Source organism: Aethina tumida, chromosome 6 (assembly GCF_024364675.1).
Source record: "Aethina tumida isolate Nest 87 chromosome 6, icAetTumi1.1, whole genome shotgun sequence".
NCBI classification, from domain to species: Eukaryota; Metazoa; Arthropoda; class Insecta; order Coleoptera; family Nitidulidae; genus Aethina; species Aethina tumida.
This window is the reverse complement of record NC_065440.1, coordinates 335,462-360,956: the sequence shown is the minus strand read 5'-3', so window position 1 is coordinate 360,956 and position 25,495 is coordinate 335,462. Positions and strand designations below refer to the sequence as shown.

Below are 25,495 nucleotides of genomic sequence, written 5' to 3'. Positions count from 1 at the left end.
TATAAAATTTCGTTGTAAAAAGACGAAATCATAATTTGGATCTATGGAATTCAAAAATACCACTTTGGTTCGTTCAAAAAAGATCCTCACATTTATTATTTCTTTGAACATTATTTGTTATTGTATCTTATAACTCACTCATCATTTGTAATCTGTTTCTATACATGGTATTCTTTAAATGTTGTTGCATACAGTTTAAATAGCCTCGAGTGTAAGATATTAAAAAAATGTATACATTAGGTTTTCATGTTATATAATTTTGTAATTACTATTATATAATATTTTTATTATTGATATCTATTTTAAACAAATAAATTAAATATCAATATTGTAAATGAAAATAAAAAATTGTAAGATTAAGATATAAGATATTTATTGAGTAAACATATGTAATATATTAGTTATAATATTCATTCTATCGTTTCCACATTCTATCAGCTACACATATTTTGTACTTTTTTATTTATTTAAATTGTTTATGAGATTGTGTACGTAATATTATACAAATATCTAGAAATTTGAGAAAAAAATAAATGAATATATAGATTGACTAAATTATATGAATTACCTGATTTTTAAAATTACTATTTATACTCTTAATTTTATAATTTTCTGTGTGTATTTTGTATTCGGAACGTTACTGTTGTTTATATTAACCGCGAAGTAAACAAGTGTTTCTTTTTGTCTTTTTCATTATTATAATTGAATATAAGAACTGGCTGCTAATCTCCAACATTGTTGTTGATACATAATTTGAAATTAATATATGACATATAATTCACAAAATTCACGTCGCGTTTCGATTCGATTCTTAAATCTAAATCATCTTAGACCTCAGAAAGTCGGTTTGCAGAATGGCCATAGTGCACGGTAATACAGAATGTGACCGTATCCCGCCTGACGTCAATGAAGTGGCAGACCACTTATGCATGCGATAGTACATAATCAAATATAAATTAATTTCGACGGTATATATTTAAGCGATTGTAAGCACTACTTTGAATAATCATCTATTTTACAATAGTTGTCAATGAATAAAGTAACAGTTGTATGTATTGGGTTATTAATCTGTGATACTAAACTGTGACTTCTAAATTATCACAGGGTTTAAATCTTAATATAACGTTAACATTTATAAAGTCAAAACAGTTGGAAATTTCTTTGTAGTACATTAATGTTTATTATTTACTTGAATGTATGTAAATTAAAACATGTTTGGATGAGAGTGAAAGTAAAATATATTAATGTAATAATATTACTTAATATTTGTAAGCAACAACAATTAATATAGTAATTAACAACTGATTGTTAATCAACTCTATTAGTAATTTAATTTAATGAACTAAATAAATCATAAGATAATAAATCTAAAACCATTAGACTAAATTCACGTAATAACACCTTGGTGGATAATCTGGAATATAAAGATAATTTAACCTTGAATAGTTCTTTTTTACATCATTTTTATCTTATATTGGAGTACAATTACCAATAATAATAATCTGAAGCATTTATTGTCATCTGCCCAACAATCACAGCTTTGTAAAATAAAATATCGTATTGTAAAGGTTAAATTATGAATTAATATATAATATATATTTAAATATACATATTATCTCTATTATATGGATCTGAAATACTTATTCAAATTGGACATTTTACCAATGTTTTTTTATATATTTAGTTAACTTATTGATACAGATCTTGCCTCGTAATTATACACAAATTTAGCTTTAAACTTAATCCCGTGCCAAATTTCAACAATATGTCTAATTAATTTTAGTTCCCTCCAATAAAATGTCTTTTGTCACTGTACGAAGATGGATGGAGGAGAACCGGTGCTAAAATACATATTCAACATAGATTTTTCAACAATATATTTTGTTAATTTTAATTACCTTAGGTTAGGTTAGAATTTGCTGTTTGACCCTTAATATCTTTGTTATTAAAGAATATTACGACTTCAAAACTATATCATGTCAAAGATCAAACATTTATTAATCCACACTCAAAATATGAAATAGAATGTGAAGTTTTTGAAAATTGTTCTAAGTCGTCGACGACGTTTGTATAGGGAATTTAATAAAGGGAGACGCTGCTTTTAAGGTTTAAAGTTTTATTGATTACAATCACGTTACATTCTATGAAGAAACATGTGTGTTAATATTTATTAATTGACATAGTTTTTTCATGATAATAAAAATATTCAAAATAATTTTATATATTACTAAGCTTTAACGAAAAAGTTCATAAAATAAAGAATTACTTTTGAAATGTGTTTCTGTCCATATTTAAAAAGATTAAACTGCTCCGATTTTCCGTTAAAAACAAAGAACATAATCCAAACGGTTCACTTTTATGGATAATTTTAAAACAAGTAACAAATAACAGTTAACTTTTTAATTTAATATTTCTTAAGTATACGATAATATTAGTCATATATTTTATTTTTATATACGTTTATGGTGTCACATATATTTACAAGCCCGTGTGTATATTCAAATTTTTAATATTATATTTTAATGATCGAATTTACAATGTAGATATAAATAATTGCACATAACAATTTTTTGAAATGAATATTAAAATTTTGAAAGATTTGAAGATTGAAAATATATTCACAGGATATTACTTAGAATCATAAATAAAATTATTGAAAGTAATTGTGACTTAAAATTACTTGGTTACGTTATGTTATTAATATATTTGTTTTAAAATTTATTTATAAAATTTCACACTTTGTACATAATGTTTCAAAAATATTCAAGTACAATATTTCTTTATTAAAATTATTAAACAAATTTTTAGTCTGGTGCAGTTAATATTAAAATAACTTCATAAACAGTGTCTACAATGACTGCAAAACAAAATGCTGAGAATGACAATCAGCGCAATCTGAAGAACCAGAATCCAACACATACACAACACAACTAGAATACCATACATACAGGATTATATCATTCAAGAAGCCAATAAATTCTATGAAAAACGTATACTCACAAAACATATAACTGACGTCAGAAACCACAACACTGGCCCTAATCACAAACACAAAAACTATAAACTTCCACGATAATCTCTGCCACACACTCAAAGCTTTCTACTTAAAACGTAAAAACACCTACTAAATCACAAAACATTATCCAAACAACACGAAATCTCCCTCAAAATACTTCAACGGGGTTTTTGTTTGTTTCTCCCGAACACACTACATTACAGAACGGGCCATTCAACAACAGTTTGTGCTAACTCAGTTTAAAAATTCCATTATCTAAACAAAATGCCCCCATAAATGCTACGCCCTATTCTACATTCAAAATGGTTGTTATCGCTCAGAGATGCCACTACACCGGCAATTGTCCAAGCCACTCTCCCAGATGATGGACAACCGCGGAATCCATTCGGTAACCCACCTCCCCAAGAACGGAGCCTACGATACATAGTGCCTACAGGAGACTCGAGTTCGACAAAACATGAATTTTATCATTAGTATTTTTTAGTTTAGTTTAAACCAGTCGTCGGGGCGGACAACCCGGGTTCGAATCTCGGAGCAACCCCTCACTTTTTCGCGATTTTTCCCAATCTCTGAAAATTTTTCAAAGTCCCGACCCACATAAAAGCCTGTTCCACTCACCCTGTATACTCCAAACTTCAGCAACCACATTCCCGTATCCGAACACCCCCGAAACACACGTCATACCCGCGTCACACTCTCAACCAACTACGTCACCAAAATTTTTCGGTTCAATAAATTGCGGAGCTCCGCGCCTGCACGTCCATACTCTACGGCGGTCAATTCGGAAGTTGGGTGTCATGTGATGACAGTTCCACTCCAAATATAAGGCCCTACGACATCCCTTGGGACCCAAACACGCAACAGATTGACAACACAAATATAACAGAAGATCCGCCAAAAATATATAGCCCCCCAAGAGTAGGTCGAGGGAGGAACTCATAAGTTACATCAAAAAACGGACATTCGCCACAGATGAAGAGATGCCGTAAACCCCCAATCCTGGCAAATCGGGGGATTCATCAGCCGACACCGGTAAACTGAATAGCTGTGAGGCTGTTGATTCTGTTCTCGAGGGGACCACAAATGGAGCAGGGGCAGGGTTTGTAAAGACCAACAAAACTACAAGCTTGTGTAGAATAATTTCAGTGAAATCTATAGAGAAGAGGAATGTCGTGGAATGTCAAAACCGATATTCCTCTCTCAGCGAGAGTGAGAAAAACCGCATGCATTCGTCCTTAGAGGATTGGACTCGAGGATATCCGGTCTAATCTGATTGAAGAGTACGAGTTAAAGGTCGTCAAGTTCTACAAACTAAAAACAAAATATAGGCCGCATATAATCGTGACCGGCAACAGAGTCACCCTCAAGTGGCTCAACCAGAGCGTCAGACATGTCCTAAACATCCGAGTGTACTGGGAAAGACTCAATAACGAAAGGGGCATCATCCAGTGTCACTGTTGAAAGATGTGGGGACACGGCATATGTAACTGTAGATGGGCATTCAAGTGCCGCAATAATCAGTCTAGGACACTGAACATCGAGCAATTTCCTGCACTCAGACCCACCCACGGAGGCGCCGAAGAACACCAAACAGCAAAGTTGTTTAATAATAATCAAACAAATGATTTCACTCAGATTGTTTCAGAGATGGACCAGCTGCTCACCAAAGTGAATCTCGGAGGCCTCCTGCAAGCACTGAAGGACCTAAACAGCATGCTAGACAAAAACCAATTCCCTTCCCAAAAGTTCATGATTCTCACGAACTTCTGCGAAACTTCCCTGGACAACTATAGATTATAGATCCCAGGAAAAACTAAACATCATCAGCCGGAACTGTGGATCTATAAAAAGTAGACTCTCCACACTGATCCCTTTCCTTCATAAACATGAAGTTGACATTCTACTAGTTCAGGAGACAACACTCATAGATGTTGACTAACTTGTTGTCAAGAACTATGTTGTTTATCGACTTGACACAACACAGACAGCAAGACAAAGAATCGATGGAGTTGTAATATTAATAAAAAATGCATACCACACACTAGGTTAATGAACGTCAATTGCCCAGTGCAAAACTTAACAGTTAAACTGCACCACAATATTCATGTAACATCAATATGAAATGGAGTTGCCATACAGAATTATCTGATTGACACCAACACACTGACTCTCTTTTTGGATGAACCAACCTGCTTCCCAAATAATGGCACAACACCAACCGCAATAGATTTGCCGATGTGTAAAAATGTGGATGGAATCTCTCAACCCACTGTTATCCACAAACTTGATACTGACCACGTCCCCATCCTAGTGAATTTCACATTCTTAAAATTCCGCCAACAAACCCAACACAAAATCTTGTACAACAGGGCAGACTGGAACAAATTCTGAAACTTCCTCAAGGCACACACCCGAATAAACAACCACATCACTTCACCTAACATCATGGTCGGATTTGGTCTTACACGCCACGTGGTCTCGACGATTTCGGATTTTGTGCATGGAATAGCCGACTCCAGAAGTATCCTGATTCTATAGTGCTGCAAAATAGTAGTACAACAGTGTTAGGATAGCACCAGCAAGACGGCAAGCGTCCCAGGGAAGCGCAGAGACAGGCATTGTGAAGTACGCCACGTTCGGAACACGCCAAATTTGAAAGACGTGAACTGTATGAGTTTACCTTTCCTATTCTTTGAATACTTTTTTTTGAATTGGTACGATTTCGGAAACTCAAGAGCTTAAGAAATTAAAAATTAAGCGTGGGAATATTAAAGGGAGGTTATCGCGTTTGATAATTTTTTATGATTCGATTGATTTACAAAATGTAACAGGGCAAATTGCATCCCAATTAAGTCTTAGATTAGAGCGACTTAATAATAGTTTGGACGAATTTTATAGTGTAAATTCTGATTTCTGCGTTTCTTGACGATACAAGTGATGAAACCGAAGTATTGGTTTTTGAAAACACGTTTTATGATATTTCTTCAAAAATAGAACAGGTAGTTTCTGATTACAACATTTCTATCTCATCAATAAGTTCTCAGGTGCCAGTATCTAGCGGGGAGATTTTGCAGAGGGTACAAATTGCCGATTATTGAATTGCCTAATTTTGGGGGAAAATATTGTCAATGGTTAGAGTTCCGAGATGCATTCAGGGCTCTAGTTAATAATAATAATTCAATTTCCAGTATACAAAAATTTTATTATCTAAAATCGTGTATACAGGGTGATGCTGCGCAAGTTATTGAATCGATTGAAGTTACGGATAATAATTATCACTTTGCATGGGAGCTTTTAGAGGAACGGTTCGAAAATAAGCGGTTAATTATTCACAACCACGTGAAGGCGATTTTCGATCAACCATGCATTGCAAAAGAATCGCATGTGCAACAGAGAGAGTCGGCCGGTAGACATGTGTGCAAGGTGCACGAGTGTTACATGTAATCCTTTGTTAAGCAAATAAATCCGTTAAGTATCAGCAAATCTGTGTGTGTCAGTATCATCGACACAACCAAAAAGAAATACAGTCCATTTAGAAGCCAGAACACAACATTTTGGTAGGGCCTAAGGACGAAGTTGATAATCACAGAAAGTTGCAACGTGGTCGCTCGAAAAAACCGAGCAGACAGGAAGTGAGGTGGAATATATCAGCGACACCTCACGGGAAGGGGAGTCGTCGTCCGCAGAGACGGCAGAGACCTGCAACGGCCAGGTGGCGACACCTGTCGGAGCAGAACCCAACCAGAGAACTGCAGGCAACTGTAGTCCGCTCCCCGGGTCGTGTCCGCCAGCCAAAATGGCAGACAAAACCAAACAAAGGGAAGACATTCACAGGTATGTCAGAATGAAAACGTTTGAGGTCCCGAGCAAACCAAGCAACACAAGTGGCAAGCCAGTGGAAGACATGGACACAGACGATGCAGCTGTCGACAAACACCAAGGGGAAAAAAGAGCAAGGTCGGTTTCAACGGCGAGCGAGTCCGAAACGGACATCGATTCCGTGGCCACCGTAGCCCAAATCCACCACACCGCCGACTCGCAGGTGAGCCGACCAGCCATCCCGCCCTCGGCCAACGATGCTCAGCTGAAAGACATAGCCGCGTCAAGTAAATTCATCAAACCAAGAAAAACGACAAACATCAGCAGTTTTCTTAGGCAAAGGGCCGAAATTGGAAAAACAACGTAGTGAAAACCCACAACAAATATGAACCATTGAAAATGGATCAAATAGAGACGGAAACCAACAAGGAGAACATCGGCGAGGATGAGGACAACAGCAAAACTGAGCAACGTTCAGTCAACAAAAAAAGCAAGGGGACGAACGCACCGAAGAAAACCACGAAAATCCCTCCCATTATCCTTCAGGGAGTATTCAGTGACCACAACCGGGGGGTAACGGAATTGAGGAGGCACTTCGCGAAGGGGTTCACAATCAAATACACAAAGAACAACACCCACGTCCACGCGAAGGACCTCACGGAATACACAACATATGTGGACGCGCTGAAGGAAAGCGACACGGCGTTCCACACGTACGCAACGCCACTCAATAAAACACACGCGTTAGTGATGAGAGGGTTCGACGCCGAGTTAGAACCAAGGGAAATAGGGGAAGGAATGGCCGAAGAACACAGCATTAAAATTCACAATATATATAAAATGCGAACCCAGTTCCGACCTCTCAACATGGTCATCACTGACCCCCGCATTACTCTTAAATGGATGAGCCAAAATGTGAAACACGTCCTGAACACCAGGATCTTCTGGGAAAGAGAAGATGTGAACCCACCACAAAAATACCGGCATCACAAAAATAAACACACAGATAAGCGAAATCGCAAACAAATATTTCCACTTCCGAGTCAAAAACAACAGAAATTCCATGAATGAACAGCCTGTATACAGACCCCGTGTCAATGACCTGACCTGACAATAACAAACCTACACCCACCCTCTCACAAGGGCAGCAGTGTAAAACACAGAGTAGTAAAAAACGTAAACAAAGCTACGGACAGTTTCATACCAAATAAAGGTTTTTGCCCGGCGAGCGAGCCCTACTATATCCCTTGGAACCCAAATATGTATAGTCCCACCAAGGGGAAATCAAGGGATGACCTAATCAATTACGTGAAGAGCAGGACTTTCGCCACGGACGAAACCATTTTGTGTACAGAAATTACACAAAACCCGTCAAATCAACACAGTCAAAGCAACTGAAAACGGCAAACTTAACAACAGGAAACCGAGCCAACCTCCTCCAATGGTGCTAAAAGAGACTAAAGGGTGACTGCCCACAGAGACCTGGTGGACACACTCAACAAGAACATCAGGGATTATACCCTGAAGTTCACCAAAAATAATATACTGGTCAACATTGGAGACGTAGAGCAGCATAAAAAGTTCAAGGAAGTCCTACAAAACTCGGGCACAGAATTTCACACGTACACCAACAAGGTGGAGAAGACGCACGCATTCATTCTCAGAGGATTGGACTCGGAGCCCGACATCGACGAGATCCGGTCCAATCTTCTGGAGGAACGCGACTTGGAGATGATCAAAATCTTTAAATTAAAAACAAAATTCAGACCACTCTACATTATCATCACCAACAATAATGTCACCCTCAAGTGGTTGAATAATACAATCAGACACGTGCTGAACATACGAGCCTATTGTAAGAGGCGCAATAATGAAGGATGCATTCTCCAGTGCCACCGGTGTCAGCTGTGGGGACACGCGACCTCCAAATGCAACAGGTCATTCAAGTGCCTAAAATGCGCCGGGAACCACGCGACATATGCATGTGAGAAATCGAAGGACATCCCGGCAAAGTGTTCAAACTGCAAAGGAGACCACCCGGCAAACTCAAAAGAATGCCCCGTCTATAGAAAAAAGGTCGAGCAGAACAAAAGTCACCCATAGAAAGGAAGACACCGGAACGGACTGGAAATACAATCCCAGCGCCTCTCTCCACAAGAAAAGCATGGACTACGCCAATGAACCAGCCCAGGACTATTAACAGCAAGAAATTCCCAGCACTTGGATCCAATAAAGGAGGCGCCGATGAACACCGAACAGATAAGTTGCCATATAAAAACCAAACAAACGAATTCTCGTAAATTGTTTCAGAATTGGGCCAGCTGCGCACGAAGGTGAATCTGGGAGGTCTTCTGCGAGCACTCAAAGACCTCAACAGCGTGTTGGACAAAAACCAGTCCCCTTCACAGAAGTTCATGATATTCATGAACTTCTGCGAAACTTCCGTGGACAGCTATGGATTTTAGATCCCAGGGAAAACTAAACATCATCAGCTGGAACTGTGGATCTATAAGAAGTAGACTGTCCACACTAATCCCTTTCCTCCATAAACATGACGTTGACATTCTACTAATTCAGGAGACAAGACTCATAGATGTTGACAAGCTTGTTGTTCACCGACTTGACGCAATACAGACAGCAAGACAGAGAATTGGTGGGATTGCTATATTGATAAAGAGGTGCATTCCGCACACTATATTGGAGAACGTCAACGGACCAGTGCAAAATTTAACCCTCAAGTTGCACAACAACATTCACTTAACAACAGTATACAACCCACCAACGAACCGTCTCACGGCAAGACAACTAGACAATCTCCTCGACATCTCCAAAAAGGTGATTCTGTCTGGCGACTTCAACGCACGACATCGGGCCTGGAACTGCCACGTCAACAATGCAAATGGGTCGTCATACAAAATTACCTGATTAACACCGACACGCTGATTCTCTTTTCGGATAAACCAACATTTTACCCCAACAACGGCACAACGCCAACCACCATCAATTTTGCGTTGTGTAAAAATGTCGATGGAATCTCCCGACCCATCGTAATCCGTGAACTTGATTCTGACCACGTCCCCGTCTTGGTAAATCTCACATCCTTAAAATCCCGCCAACAATCCCAACAAAAAATCCTGTATAGCAAAACAGACTGGAGCAAATTCCGAAACTTCCTTAATACCCACACCCAAATAAACAACATCACCTCACCCAATATCGATATTTTTACACAAAACATAATCAGGACTCGCGACCTTTCATGCAAAACTATCGAAATTAAACCGCCCGAAGACGACCTGCCGGAGAATATAATCACTAAAATCAAAATTAAAAACAAATACAAGAAAAAGTGGAACAGGTTCAGATGAATTGAGGACAGAAACACCTATCGCACCTTAAAATCCCAAGAATCACAAGAAATAGGCGACTACAGAAGCGAAGTTTGGGAGGAAAAACTTAGGAAGCTGAATATAATAACTATGACAGGTGGAAATTAAAAGTAAATGCCCAATAATCTGAGTCAGCATTGTGGAAAAGAACTGCGTCAACTACCTGGGAATCACTCTGGACAAAAGGTTGTCCTTCAAACAGCACGTCAATAAACTAAGTCCAAAGTTTTTGTCGCGATGAGGGCAACCTACCCTCTAATCAACAAGAACAGTGTCCTCAGTGTTGAGAACAAGTTGATCCTGTACAAATCGCTATTCCTACCAATAATAACGTAAGGTTGTCCGGTGTGGTGCTCCATAACCAAAACAAACATGCTAGTTCTTCAACGAATTCAAAACAAAGTCCTAAGACAAGTTAAAAACGCCACGAAAGAGTTGAAGAACTGCATAACGACACAGGACTGAAATTGAGAGACGAACACATAATTGACATAGCCAACAAATACCTATCCCCCAATCTCAAATCCATATGACCAAATTGAACAATTTGTGACACACACAACATTCTCACAGAAATCAATAATCAGAAATTGAAAATGGGCTTTTTCATTTCCTTTTCCTATACCCACACCCCCAATAAGCTGTTGAGCCTCAAAAACTAAAAAAATAATTTACCAAAGATACTTTAGTGATAATTATAAACAGAAAGCGATGGCACGTCCGTACTACTCGGCGGTCACAACAGAAGAGTCTTTCAAAATGCAGACGGATCAAACACTTTTTTATCGATATATACATACAAAAATTAAGTATATAAAGTAAAATTTCTTCACTGACCATTGGTAGTCCGCCGGACAAGCGGTTGAGAATAGCTGTACTACCAAATTATAAATAAGTATTCACTTAACGAAAATCATTTAAAGAAATTTAAATTTTCAATACAAAACATTTAAAATAACGAAATTACCTTAAAAAACTTAATCATTCAACTCAATTATGAAACAAAAAACATTTCTGAAGAAATTGAAATTTGAAATAGAAATTCCAACTCATCTGCGATCAAAACATTTTACCGGTTGCCTTCCTGCAAGGATATCAAAGAAGTCATCTGGAACCAGAAATAAATCAATATGTTGGATGGTTTCATTCAAATTCAAAACCGATTTTCGAGTGTTCTGATTAGAAACAAACCATTCAAGCCCATAGAACCATTTTGGAATACACGACTAGTGTTCCCCTTCTCATAAAACAACTAAAGAAAAATATCAGGATTTTAAACTTCTCGTTCCATAGACAACTAATATATTTTTGATGTACGCAATCATCATCACCGCTATTGGATTTCTCGTAAAAGCTTATCTGGTCAAGTCACATAATCCACACGAACCCGAAGGGCCCAATCCTCAAGGACCAACAAACCCTCGCCTACTACCCTCCGAGACTTTCCCAAAGGAGGGACGAATTATATAATAATAAATGACAACACCAACGAAAAAGGACGCTATCGTCAGCAAAGGAGCTCCGATTGCAATGTGACGTTACTTTGTTCCGAGCATTCTCTGTGTTGAAACTTATATAATAATAATAATGATGATAATAATAATAATAATAATAAAATTCAGTTCAAGTTTTCAGTATTCAGTTAAAATTGCTTAAAAACGATTATAGACTAGGCGCCGTTCCCTTTTACAAGGACAGCAGCATAAAACTGAAAAGAAAACATATACAAAACTGAACTTCTAAAATCCGACATCATTAACATTTGCTCACCAAACCAAACAAAACCAGAAGCTGTTTTAACAATTGCTGGATGTCTAAATATTAATAAGTGCAAATTTTTAAAATCTTCAATCGAATATTTGGGTAAAGAAATTTCTACAGAGGGAATACGCCCAGATCAACAGAAAATTCAGGCTTTACTTGAGGCTCCCATGCCAAACAGTGTTAGACTTTGCAGAGTATTTTAGAAAATTTGTGGCAGATTTTTGAATAACTAAACTTACTAAGAAATCAAACCTTTTGTTTGGGCTCAGGGCAAAGTGAATAAGATGAAAGATGCATGAAAATAGAATGCGCGTGGTAGCATACTACAGCCACAGCACAATCGACAGCGATAAAAACTACCACTCGTACAAGAGATGCTGGCAACCTTTCAAGTTCTCAAATACTTCTAGTCTTAAGTGTATCATTGTGACAGACCGTAATTCAGAGAAGTCGTAACAAAAGCAGAACAGTTGAGACTTTATCCTGCTGAATGGACCATCGACTATGATAAGGGGTACCTTTTAGATATTGTGAAAGGTGAGTTGCCTAAATGGCTAGGTGAGCCTTTTCTTGTTGATGTTTAAGTATTTTCTTTATTATTCTTAAACTGTAATGGCCGTTTTAGCATTTATAAAATTTAAGCTGAAAATTTTGAATTTGTTGAATGTTTGGTTGCAATTATGAATTGTATTAAAGAAGGATGAGTGAATCCGGGTGGTGCAGTAGGTCCACATGGAAATGATTATTTCATTTATGAAAATATGAATCTGGGTTGTACAGTAGGTTCCCAGGGAAATGTTTATTTCGTTTGACAAAATATGAATATGGTTTGTCGAGTATGTTCCCAGAAAATGATTATTTCATTTGTGAAAATGTGAATCTGAATTGTACTGTAGGTCCCCAGGGAAATGATTATTTTAGTATGGATTATGTAAGATGTCAAAAAGAAAATGAAAGTGTACGTGTTGTAATTCTACCACAGTAACCTTAGAAATGCAAATTGTAAGCTTATAGAAGTTTATAAATTCATTTACCGATATACACAGAATTGTCATATTATTTTGAAAAAATAACGAATATTGTCAGGGACAAGCAGAAGGAAAAGTTCAACGAAATGCATGACTAGCAGTTCAAATAAATCAAGTTATCTTCCGTTTAGGAAAAGATGGAAGACAGGTAATACCCTATAGTATTTAGAATGATGGTTTAAGAAATAACACAGCCAACAAACCATGTCGTTTTTAATGGATGCTTGAAATAATTGTCAAATAAACAACCCCAATGTTTGTGGAGAAACAGGTTATAAACCTTATTTTTGACAACAATAAATACCTATAATAATATTAATAAAATCTAGATTTTAATATAATTTAAATAACATAAATCGTAATTTATACTTGTTGCTTAAAATATTTCCTATTTTAAGTAACGTACATGATTACTTATTATTTTAATTTTTAAACTGAAGTGCCTAATTTTCAATATCGAGTACACAGATACTAAAAGCTCATTCAAATATATGTTGATGCAGCAGAAGTGTATTCGTATGTGTAGTGCAAAAAGTTAGACTCGTGATTCTTCACTGGAATGTTCACAAGCAACTTCGTACAGATCGGTGTGGTATTGGTAGTGCAGAATCTAGCTAGCTTTTAACTTTTACGCTATTAAGGTCTTCCAATGTCCAATGCCACTATTGTACTTTATTACATTATGACCTAAAATTATGTTTTTATTCAGTGTGTGGCTATTTTAAAATAGGATGCAGACACAAACAGTAATTATATTCAACATCAACAATATGATTTGTTACCACTACCTTTGGTACATTACCGTTACCACCGCAGTACAAATATACCACCTCTACACCAATCTTATGTGAATGTGACTTCATCCAAAATCTTGTGACAATGGCTGTAGAAAATCGATACTGAACCCTTTTATTTCGACACAGCTTGTCATAATACCTAAAATATAAATATAATAAAAACATGCATAATGAAATTGTCATCTTTCTTTAACTGAAATATTTAAAATTGGAATAACAACAAACAACATAAAATATTTGTCTAATAATACATAGCGAGACAATTTTTTTTAGGGTCAAAGAGGGGAAAGTTTAAAAAACCCTACCCGGGCACCGATCCGAAGATCATGGCATTAGTGTTTACACAAATCATACATGGGGGGAAAGGAACGTATATTTGCATATACGGGGTATGCTGAACCAGTGGACGTGGGGACTAACAAAGATGCCAGTCCCCTGCCAACTGGGTTCGGAAGAACAAGTCCAATCTGAGGAAGATCCGAGATCTTCCTGGAGATGGATTGAACTTACAAGTGCATCCGTTAGCTCCCCACTACCACTGGCTTGTGGAGCGGTACTGAGCCCCAGGATCCATCCTGGGGCTGAGACTATTGCAAACTATTGTAAATGTAAAGTGTAAAGTGTAAAATGTACATACATAGCAACGCGTCGGCTCACAAGTCTAGAATTGTGATGAAGTTTTTGTCCAAAAAGGGCCTCTCTGTTTTATAACATCAGAAGAGATTCAAATTACAGTGAAGAAGAAGTTCATTTCGAATAATACTAAATAAAAATTACGATTTGTTTACCCGTTTTGCGTATCTGACATCCTAAGTCCTAATTTTTGAGACAGACTATGTATACCTTAAATGTATTTTAAACCAAACGAACTAAAAGTAACTATTTTACTAACTTTTGGTTTCACTTCTTTCATATCAAGTTCTCTTTGATCATTCATATATCATGAGGAAACTGAAACATTCTGGGAACCACCTTTGTTCCATCGTCCATGACTAAAATAAAAAATAATGTTGAATATATACAAAATATTAAACACCAAATAAGACTCAACATATTTAATAATCATTTTAAATTCTTTAAATAGTAAAATATGTATATAATAAAATAAATTATAAAGTAAAACACTTATTTACTAAAAATAAAGAAAAATGTTTTATAAAGTTTGCTAGAATATTAACGAAAGTGAATAATAATATGTTGACAATATTTTAAAAAAGTTATTACAGATAATTTATCAATGGTTGTTAAAAACATTAGTGAATGAGTTAATTAATTTGAAACAACTTATAAACATTGGGCATTTTAACTATTCTTCTAACATTTCGATCTTAATTAAATTGTTTCCAATAAATTATATTAGTGTTATCGTTTTATGGTACTTACATATACAGTGCGAAAAATGCTCTTCGTGTCTGGATGTTGTAAGAGATGGATGCACGACAAAGAGAGTAAAGTTTTGCCCGGTAGTAAGAATCCCTGCTCTCAGAGACAATGCGCCGTATGCGTAGGGATGTAGTTCGAGTTCTTCGGATGCTCCATTTAAATTCCGTAACTTCGTATAATTTTCAATCTGTAAAATGAAATATTTTTTGAGGGTATATCAAAAACAAAAATAAGTATTCTAAAAATAAACTACTTTTTTCAAAATAAAAATGTATCCCAAAAATTAAATAAAATATACTAAAAACAATTAAATGAGGTGTTCAAAAACGTCTCCATACGCAGTGGTACAATACCCCAACCTGTTATAAAAATTTTCACGTACGTTTGCCAGAGTGTCAGGAGTAATATTTTCCATTAAATTAATTACACCGTCTCTTAATTCATCCAGATTATTAGGCCTGTTCTCCTGGAAAATGTATAATTTTGACTTCAGGTAACGCCACAGAAAAAAATCGCAAGGTGCGAGGTCCGGTGACCTAGCTGGCCAATGAATATGTAATTTTCCAAGTCACAAAATTATTTACTATCAACTAATCTTTGAAACTTTTGTACGTATTTTTATCAACTCAAAATATTTTAGACAATACCAATTAAACTTAAAGAGATTTAAGTTTTATGGTCCAAATCCCCCATAGCGAAAACAAAATACAAATAATGCTCAAAAACTTTTATAGCATTCGAAATCTAGATAAATGGAAAATTAAATGAATTTTCAGCAGGTCTTTATTAATATTATTTTTATGATATCTTTGATTAATAAAATATTTCTTATAATTCATTTCTCAAATTACCATAATATAATTAAAACCTGTGTTTCACATTATTAAAATTAAAGAATATTGATCAAATTAGTTAACGTTTGATTTTAAAGAGAAATCCAATAAATTGAATGTTTACACAAACTTAATGCATTGAGAACCTCATTTCAATTATCATTTTTTGAATTATTAAAAAATTACAGCAAGGACCGGTTCTAGAATTAAAAACATTAGTAATTTTATGTAAAATGAATTTTAACTAGAATAAATTTAAATCTACTTACTGTCCAGGTCCTTTCGAAGTAAAAAAGTCATTACACATACTGATATGCCATAATTAGTTAAATATTTATTATTTTCAGTAATATTATATCATACTATTAAAAATTGTTATTAACATAACAATTAAATCTCTTCATATATATTAAAATATACATTTATATGGGATTATTTGAAAATAAAATTAAGCTTTGTACAGATTGAACATTCATCGGTGGGCTAGATGTAATTAATTGCAACTTATCGGACTTAAAATGAGATAAAGAAACTAGTATAATTTAATTCCTATATATAAGCATTTGTGTATTATGTTTCCTAAATATTTAAATGTAATTATTCCTAGTTTTTAAATAAAGTATAATTAATTAAACAAAAAATTATTTTTTAATTTTGTCTTTGTTTAAAATGAAATGTTTGAAATGTATTGTAGAGGTATTAAATATGATGTATTTTCTTATCATAATCAAATAAAAATTTGGGCACTAACCTTCAATAATTCACCAAAACAGCATTATGGCATCGCTTCTAGAATTCCTTTTTAAAAACCTCCAGTTTAACAGATATATCTTTGCCATCGTCACCTAAAATTATTACTAACTTTATATATTTAAATTGATAAACTAATATGAACTTTAAATAATTTATATTACGTTGAATCCCTCCGTATTCTTAACTTAGGGCATCTGGTGTGGGTTCGAAAAAAACACAATTCTTAAACACTAAAGTTTTATGCACCGACACGTGGTCCTTATTTTCGTCAGTTTAAATTAAAAAGCATACAAAAAATACACAAAAAGAGACACTCACCGTCTCCAGGACAATTAATATCCCTATGGATGTCGAAGAAATATCTAAAAAACTTCCCAGACTATCCTCGTGGTTGTTCCGATCAGTGTGGCCATTCAGCAAACCGGGTTTTTCGGGTCTAAGACGTTTTTGGAGTGCTCGTTTTCGTTCATCACGTTTGGTTTCCGAATCGAAACGCGACTGCCGTGGATACGCATGCTGTTTTTAGTATTAGTTTTTTCCAATTTTATATTTACCTGCAAAGCGTTTTAAATAAGATTTGCGGTTGGCATTAATTGACGACCTTCTATTATTAGAAAAAAATTTTGGAGTCGGTGTGAAATTAATAATATAACTACAATTATAAAATAAACAATGATAATAATGTAATGAACAATCAATATTTATTTATGGTTAAATTAATTGTAAAAATATATTATATAATTATTAAAATAATCTTATACAATAAAATAATTCTGAGAGAAATACTATTATTTTGATTTCAAACACAAATGTGTTAATTAACTACCCGTTTTGTTAATATTAATATTGTTCACCGTACAAATTGTTCATTAAATTCTAAATTATTTAATACAAATTTATATTTAATATAACTATTAAAAATAATTATATAGTAGGAACATTATTGCAGATATCATATTATTCGGTTTTAGGACTATAAAAAAGGACAAACATTTATTTTATATCTAAAGTGTGGAAAATAATATTCAATTATAAAATTATTGATAAATCTTAGTTCAGATTAATGAAAACCAAAAAAAAAAAATTCTTTTATATTTGAAGAACTTCAAATTATTTACTGAATTATTAAGTTAGTTTAATTGAACTGATTTCAAATATTAATATTAAAAAAAAATATGTTGATTAAAAATAAATGTTGTATTTAATTTAAATATTAAACGAAAACTTTAAATTAATTTGAACCATACAATATAATTAAATATAATTATTTGACTTTTTTAATAAAGAATCATTTTATAACTTGAAATAATTTACTTTTATTATAGTGGAAATGGAATACATAAAGATAAAATTATAATATTTATAATATTTTATTTTACTGATGGAATATTCTCCGTATAGCCCTTAATTTAGCAAGCTTTTAAACACTTGTTTTGAAAGTACTATGTTGGGGTAAGATGGCAAAGTGCTGAAAATTGGTTCACATAAAAAATTGTGTTAGTCTTCATGGAGAATATTTTGAAAAACAAGAAACAATTAAATTTTGTTCATATACGTGTATCTCGAAACTGATCGAACATCCAAATGTATCTTCTGGCAGTCTTAACTATCATATTTGCCCAATAATTTAATAGTATTTGTACTTTGTTTGATGTATTTGTAATATAAATATTCCGAATACTACATTTGTGTACAAACTTATAATAAATATTTAATTTTACATTTGTTGTGTTATTTAGGTCTAAGATAGTTTTATTATTAAATTAAATATCATGTAAGACGTAGTTTTAATACTAATATTAAGGTACCTTAATTATCTTAAAGTTTTAGATATGTTTTACAATTAGCTGCTGAAAACTAAAAATTTTATTAAATATTATTATATACACATATACATATGTATATTATATTATTGTAATTGATCCGATTTGTGATGAAGCTCGTGTTAAAGAAAATTCTGGACTATGATACATTTGTGTAGATCATTAGTCGTTCACTGAATAAGCGGTAATAGTATTGTGTTTTACTTTACTTTTAATTAATATTGTTAGTAATAAACAATAATTATTATAATGTACTCAAGATATAAAAATATAATTTTAATCTTTATATACCATTTTATCACTGAAGTAAATTAATCTTTAGTAACGTATAATAGATAATTTATGTATAAATTAACAAATGTTTTATGGTTTTTACTTTCTTAAAACATAGTTTTTATTAAGAACAATTCAAACAATTCGTCAAATTATATATCAACAACAATGTTGAAGATTCGCATCGAGTTCCATATATTCAAGTTTGTGTAACGCTATAAGAAACAGACAAAACTCTTGTTTACTTCGCTGCTAATGTATTTATTATAAACATGTGGGTCCAAGCAGTTCCGTTCCGATTCAGAAACCGAACCGTGCCGAGTCCAAAGGTGCCGAACGTGTCTCACAAAAATATCAAGTTCAGAGGGGTACGGTTTGCTGAATGGCCACACTGGTTCCGATAACAATTGACACAAGCTATGTATCCTGTACGGTATACAACGTAATATACAGGAAGGAACATATGACAAACAAATCTCGTTTCATTACATTTGTCTCCTTGAACAGAAGCTTCACTTCAACAAGAGGTAACATTTCAAAATGTAACTAAACAATTTTTAATAACAAAACGCAAAACAGATTTCATTAATTAATTAATTTTTAATCTTTTAATCTATACTGTGCGGTAGCGACGGCGACGCACATTACAATCTCTATACTACGTTGTGATTAAGAATACAACAGGTAAATCGGTAAATACCCAAAATTCGTATATATAAATTGTGTAGACTCTATGGCTCTGCGTTCAACGTGCAATTACAAATTATAAAAACGAAAGTTTATAATAACAAAAGATGCTCAAAAGTTCTTTTAAAAAGGATAATCCAGTTCCAATGTATTACCTATAAAGGACAAAATGTCTGAAAAACATTTAAAAAGCTAAGTAGGTTAGTAAATGTTTTATACAAAGCAAGCAAAATGTTTCAACTCAATATGGAATATAAATATATGGAAAAAATATTACATTTGCTTATCAAATATTTGTTATATAAATTTAACGTACATTTTGTAACTAAAACTATGCTGATTCGTGACAATGATTTAGGCATGTCTCGTTCTTCAGTAACTACTTATTTCGTCCCTGAAAGCGCGACAGTCTTCCAAAGAAATACCACGCCTAAATCGCTATATTAAAATATTGAGATCTTACCATTGTACTATGAAACAAAGTATAACTTGTTTGGATAGTAGGCAATATCTAAGCAGACTAGATTGGAACGAAAAACAATTTTAACTACTAAAAAACAACAGTTAAACATGGTGGTAAAAACATGGGATGTTTTTCGGTTTCTGGTACTGGTCACATTGTACGAATCGAAAACAAAATGTATATTATTGTCTATAAAAATTTATTCACAAGTCATATGATGCCCTTTGTATACATTTCAAAATGTTCGATAAAAAGGAGAATTTCTTTATTTAATTCATATGTACGATCAGAGACAGATATGCAGTTACACTTCGAATTCAGTATGACTTGTTACCCCTCCTACTTTTTATTTCAATACCAGTTGCATTTTATAATTTTGAATGTACATATTTTAATGTTTAAACGTGTGATCTTTATATTTTTATTGTTTATTGATAATTATATAATTTATTCATATTAATAGACAAGTATTGCTTTGAATACTGTTTTTGTGAAATATATTCTTATTTTTGAACTTCTAATGACGAATGCGATACAGCAAAAAAAATGTAGTACTTTCGTACGATATGAATATAATTCTTAATTGCCAACATTTTATATCATAATTAAGTAAAATTACATTAATATCCGATTCAAAATGCATAATATGTCAGAAAATAATGATGCGAGTCAATTGTCGTATCTTATAAATAGAAAAATAAATGCACACAAACCAAAACAATTTAACTTGAAGTTTGAATTGTATTAGGGTATCATTTCTAGTCTTCTTAAAAACCTTCAGTTTAATTGAAATTTCTTAAACATAAAACTGAGCAATTGTTATTTTGTGAGGGGTTTTAAAGAAAATTGCTCCGTCGTGTCAATATTAAGATTTCTACGCATATAGAAATAAATTTGACACGGAATGAACCAACCGTAGCATAGTGACTCTACCTCTAAATTTGCATTTACTACATACTCTTAGTGCCACGAAAATTACTTTCGCACTCTCAGAGAGATGAGTGATACAAACCAGTGCATGTAGTACTTGACTGAAGTGGTCAGGGCGATGCGTGCGAATAAGTATACATTTGGAAACGCTAGAAATTGTAGTTCAGTTTTGGTGGTTGAAGTTTTGGTGTAATTTGTAGTAAACTTTTAAGGGTAAGTTTTTTATTCAAATTTTGTTTTTTTATTGCTTTATTATTGTTTCGTATGTGTAATTTATTAACCCATGTCATAAATAAATTAATAAATTTTTACTTGTATCTGTCAAATTTTTGATATTATTTTCTATTTTTGTGTCCTTGGTTTTCCATTGGATGCCTCTGGATGGATCTGTATTCAAATCAAAATCAAAAGTTATATATACAAGTTAATATATAACTGGATAAAATAGGATCATATATTGTGGATAACCTTTTAAAACATGTTTAGAACTACCCAATGTTTGAGATATACTTTATGTGAGATATTAGATAATCTTTTCAAATAACGTGCAAACAAAGAATCTCTTAGTCCATGTGGTGCAACAACTATGCAAAAGCAAAAGAAGATAGCTTTCAGAAGTAAATGTAGAATATGAACGGTATATTTTTATTCAAATTGACAAAATGCATCTTTTTCGGAAACCATATCTGACAGCGAAGACTAGTATTATTTTAGAATCGAAATCAATTCATTGAAGAGTCATCGAATTGTAGGTATCAGATATTTCCTAAATGTAGCAACTAAATTTCAAGTACAACACAAAATCCAAAAACAAAGTCCACAATTAATAAAGCTGCTGTGTGGGAAACATTTTTAATAGGAAGTATTTAAGCACATTTAATGGCATTATTTAAAGTAATGGATCCATTAATATCTAAAAACGTATATTATAAAATTCAAAATGAATGGGATGAGATATACATAGTACCATTACTGAAATTTTTATTGTTATTAATGAAAAATTCATTATGGCTCGCATTGGAGGAAGCTGGTAAATTCTGGAGTTCATAATATAATCGGATATGTAAAAAATAAAATGTTATAATTTCAGTAAAAACAAAATTTAAAAACATACTAAATCATAATATTATAAATATATATTTTATTTTAAACAGTTAAACAGTTAAATTTATCTTTCAACTTCTCGTTGATTACTCCTAAACTGACAAATGGTTTCTTCGGCGTACTTGGTAATTCATCTATAAAGGGAATTTCCAAAGTTTTCCTTGCTTCACCGAGGTAATTAAGCACCTCAGTGGGCAATTTTGTTTCAGATGTCTTTCATCTAGCAATGGTATAGACTTCAATGATTTAAAAACCATTTTAAAATGTAGGTGAATGTGATATAAAGTGAACTGTGGTATATTGTTACCTGTAAACATTTTGAGGTATATCGAAGCATTAAACTTCCACTTAAAACTTCCACCGTAAACCTTTTGTGCAAAAATGATTAATGGATGTAAAAAATACTCACCCGGAAATACATTTGTAAAAATGCCTCCTTAATCCGCAATTGTTTTCCTTCTTTTTGATGGTTGTTCAGCAATTATTTCGTTATACAATTCATTAAACTCATCAATTCCATAAAACTCTTCAGTCGGTTTTCTTTTTCCTGCATCTTCAATCACAGAGATTGTCTTATTTGGCATGTTATTATAGAGTTGCAATACTCCATTGAAGATATTTTGGCACATCTTTAGACATCTGCCTGTAACTTTTAGTATGATAAGAAATAAATTAAAATTTATTAGACTATATGCTCAACATTTGCTTATCCACATATTAATGAAAATTTATATTTTTATAATACTAAGCTGAACAGTTGTAATTGTACTTATAAAAACACAATCGGTTTAATATGCAAAATTAGTTTATAGTAAATATGAGACTGACCTTTTATATTTACGTTTCTGATTCATTTTATTTCCTTTCCTCATAAAATAACATGGCAATTTAATTTTTCATTTGTCCTAAGGAACTTAAAACTTGGTGGAAAGTTATATCTTGGTTGAATGCTGAAAACAAAAAATTGAAATTAATTACCCAATTTATTAAAATAATTTGATATAATTTATATAATTTATATTTTTACAATACAAAACTGAACTCTAGTAACTGCACTTTTAAAACAATCGGTATGATACTATGCAAAATTGGTTTATAGTAAATATGAAACACACCTTTTATATTTACATTTCTGATTCATTTCATACCCTTTCCTCATACATTTCATGTCATTACATGCCAGTTTAAATTTTCATTTGCCCTAAGGAACTTTCAACATGGTGGGAAGCTTTTAAATTTCTTGGTTAAATGCTGTAAAGAAAAAATTAATGTTTATTCAATTTAATAAGATAATTTTAGATAATACTTAGTTACACATTAGACGATATGTTCAGCATTTGCTATCTACATATTAATAAAAATATATATACCACACAAAATTTAACAGTTGCAATTATACTTTTTAAAACACACAATCGATATCATACAAAGCAAAATCAGTTTACAGTAAATGTGAGACTGACTTTTTATATTTACGTTTCTGATTCATTCATTCATTCGATGGTATTCTCAGCTTATTCACCGAACATAATTTTACAACTGGAACTTTTCGAAGCGTGACTTACAACGGCTTCTTTGATCTTAACCTTCACTGTTAAACAGCAGTTGTGCCAACCTGAAACTGGTAATGCAACCCAGTTCACTTTCATGTCGCTACAAATATTACAATAATATTATTGTCAGATAATGTTGTGTTTGCGGTTGATAAGTATGAACCTATGCAGAACGTACGTCGCTGTCTGACCGCAATACTTCTAATTTGCGGGCGGTGTTGCCAATTTGTTTTATAAGTCGTATTTGGAGAAATTATAATTTATTTTTATTTGACATTATATCATGCCTTTGTTGTGGCAAATAATACGAAAGAAATGAAACGAAACAATAAAAACGGAATTAAAATTTATTGTAAGAGAGGATATTGTTGTCTAATGCACTTATGTATGGCATTGAAATGGTCCTCGTTTCGGAATTTATTTCTCCAAATAAATTCATGCATATATGAGAGAAATAAATCTTCTGTAGTTCCAAATTGGTGACGAAGTTTCCTTTTGCATCGCATCCATGTGTTCTCAACATTTTGAGTATGAACCATATTATTTTCAAGATGAACGAAATTTTGCTGGTGGATATTTTCAAAAAAAAAAAAAAAAAGAAATGGAAACCTAATGTAACCTAACGTGACCTATTTTTTTCAGAAAGTTCATCAAAAATAGAATATAAAAAAATTGTCAATAATGTAATTTGTCAATTTTTGTTGAATTTTTGAAAATTTTGTAATTTTTATTAAATTTAATATTAACAATTTTTTTTTGATGAACTTTCTGAAAAAAATATAGGTCAGGTTAGGTTATATTAGGTTTTTACTTATTTTTTTTTTTTTTGAATATATTCTATTTTTGTTGAACTTATTGAGAAAAATAGGCACACAATATAAAAAAAATTGTTCATAAAAATTTCAATGAAAAATTTTATTAGTCAATATTTTTCAACTTAAAATTGAATTTTCTATAGGAAAATCTTAACTTTTTACTTGTTGAAAACATACTCTTCGGCGCGAGTACAATATTTTGAAAAAAATAAGGAAGAATGTTTTTCTTACTATTTTTTACAGCCAAAATTAGGAGCTGCGAGTCTAAACAATTAACAAAAGTTTTATATGAAACATAAATGTAAAGCTAAACATTACATATAATCTCCAATTTGAAAGAAAAGTATACTAACTTAAATAATTAAATATACAATAAGTATTTAATTATTTAGGTATTATTAAAAAATACTGTGATTAAAGAAAAACTAGTTAGAAATTTTATATAAAATTTGGTACTTCATTTGAGACTCCAATTACCTCAAAAAATAACTTGTTTAAAATTTAAGAACGAAATAACAATGCTGAAAATAATCAAATAATAATAAGTACATTTTAATAGAATAGACATATAAAAATACCATTAACAAATAAAACTATGTAAAAATACAAATATACAAAACGAGGCACAAGACACAAAAGCGCAAAGACTAATAAGAAAATAATGAAATGATATGTGAATGGCAACACAGCGTATGAAGCTCACGCCGGTTGTCGGTGACGTACGTTGGGGATATACCCATACTTATCAACCGCAAACACAACATTACCTTATTGTCATTAAAATCACCTTATGGTTTGTAGTGTTTTAGTTAAGTTAATATTCTGGTTGACTAGGCAAAAAATAAATAAAGTTGGTGAAAATGCCAAACGAATTTATTTATATTAATCGTAAAATAGTCTAATTAATCTATGCGTTACTTCATTTTTAACATAACGGATTTCTTTTCGAACCCTCATCAAGTGCCAGCGTGTTGCCGCACAGTTGGTTCGTAGTTTAAATGTAAATGGTTAGATTTCTTCATGTTTTATGTGAAATCTTAGAGAATTATAAGTCTGATCTTTTTA

At 32.8% G+C, this 25,495-nt stretch overlaps 1 long non-coding RNA gene across 1 annotated transcript; it reads right to left on the bottom strand.

The window, feature by feature from the left end:
• Nucleotides 1-13,372: 13,372 nt before the first annotated feature.
• On the bottom strand, nucleotides 13,373-23,637 carry LOC109607210 (uncharacterized). The gene is made up of 9 exons (XR_007548495.1): nucleotides 23,369-23,637; nucleotides 23,178-23,313; nucleotides 22,891-23,012; nucleotides 22,472-22,705; nucleotides 17,101-17,336; nucleotides 16,781-16,874; nucleotides 15,579-15,662; nucleotides 15,197-15,383; nucleotides 13,373-14,805 (listed from the first exon to the last, which is right to left on the bottom strand). It is a non-coding gene; the product is annotated as an uncharacterized LOC109607210 (long non-coding RNA).
• Nucleotides 23,638-25,495: the final 1,858 nt, after the last annotated feature.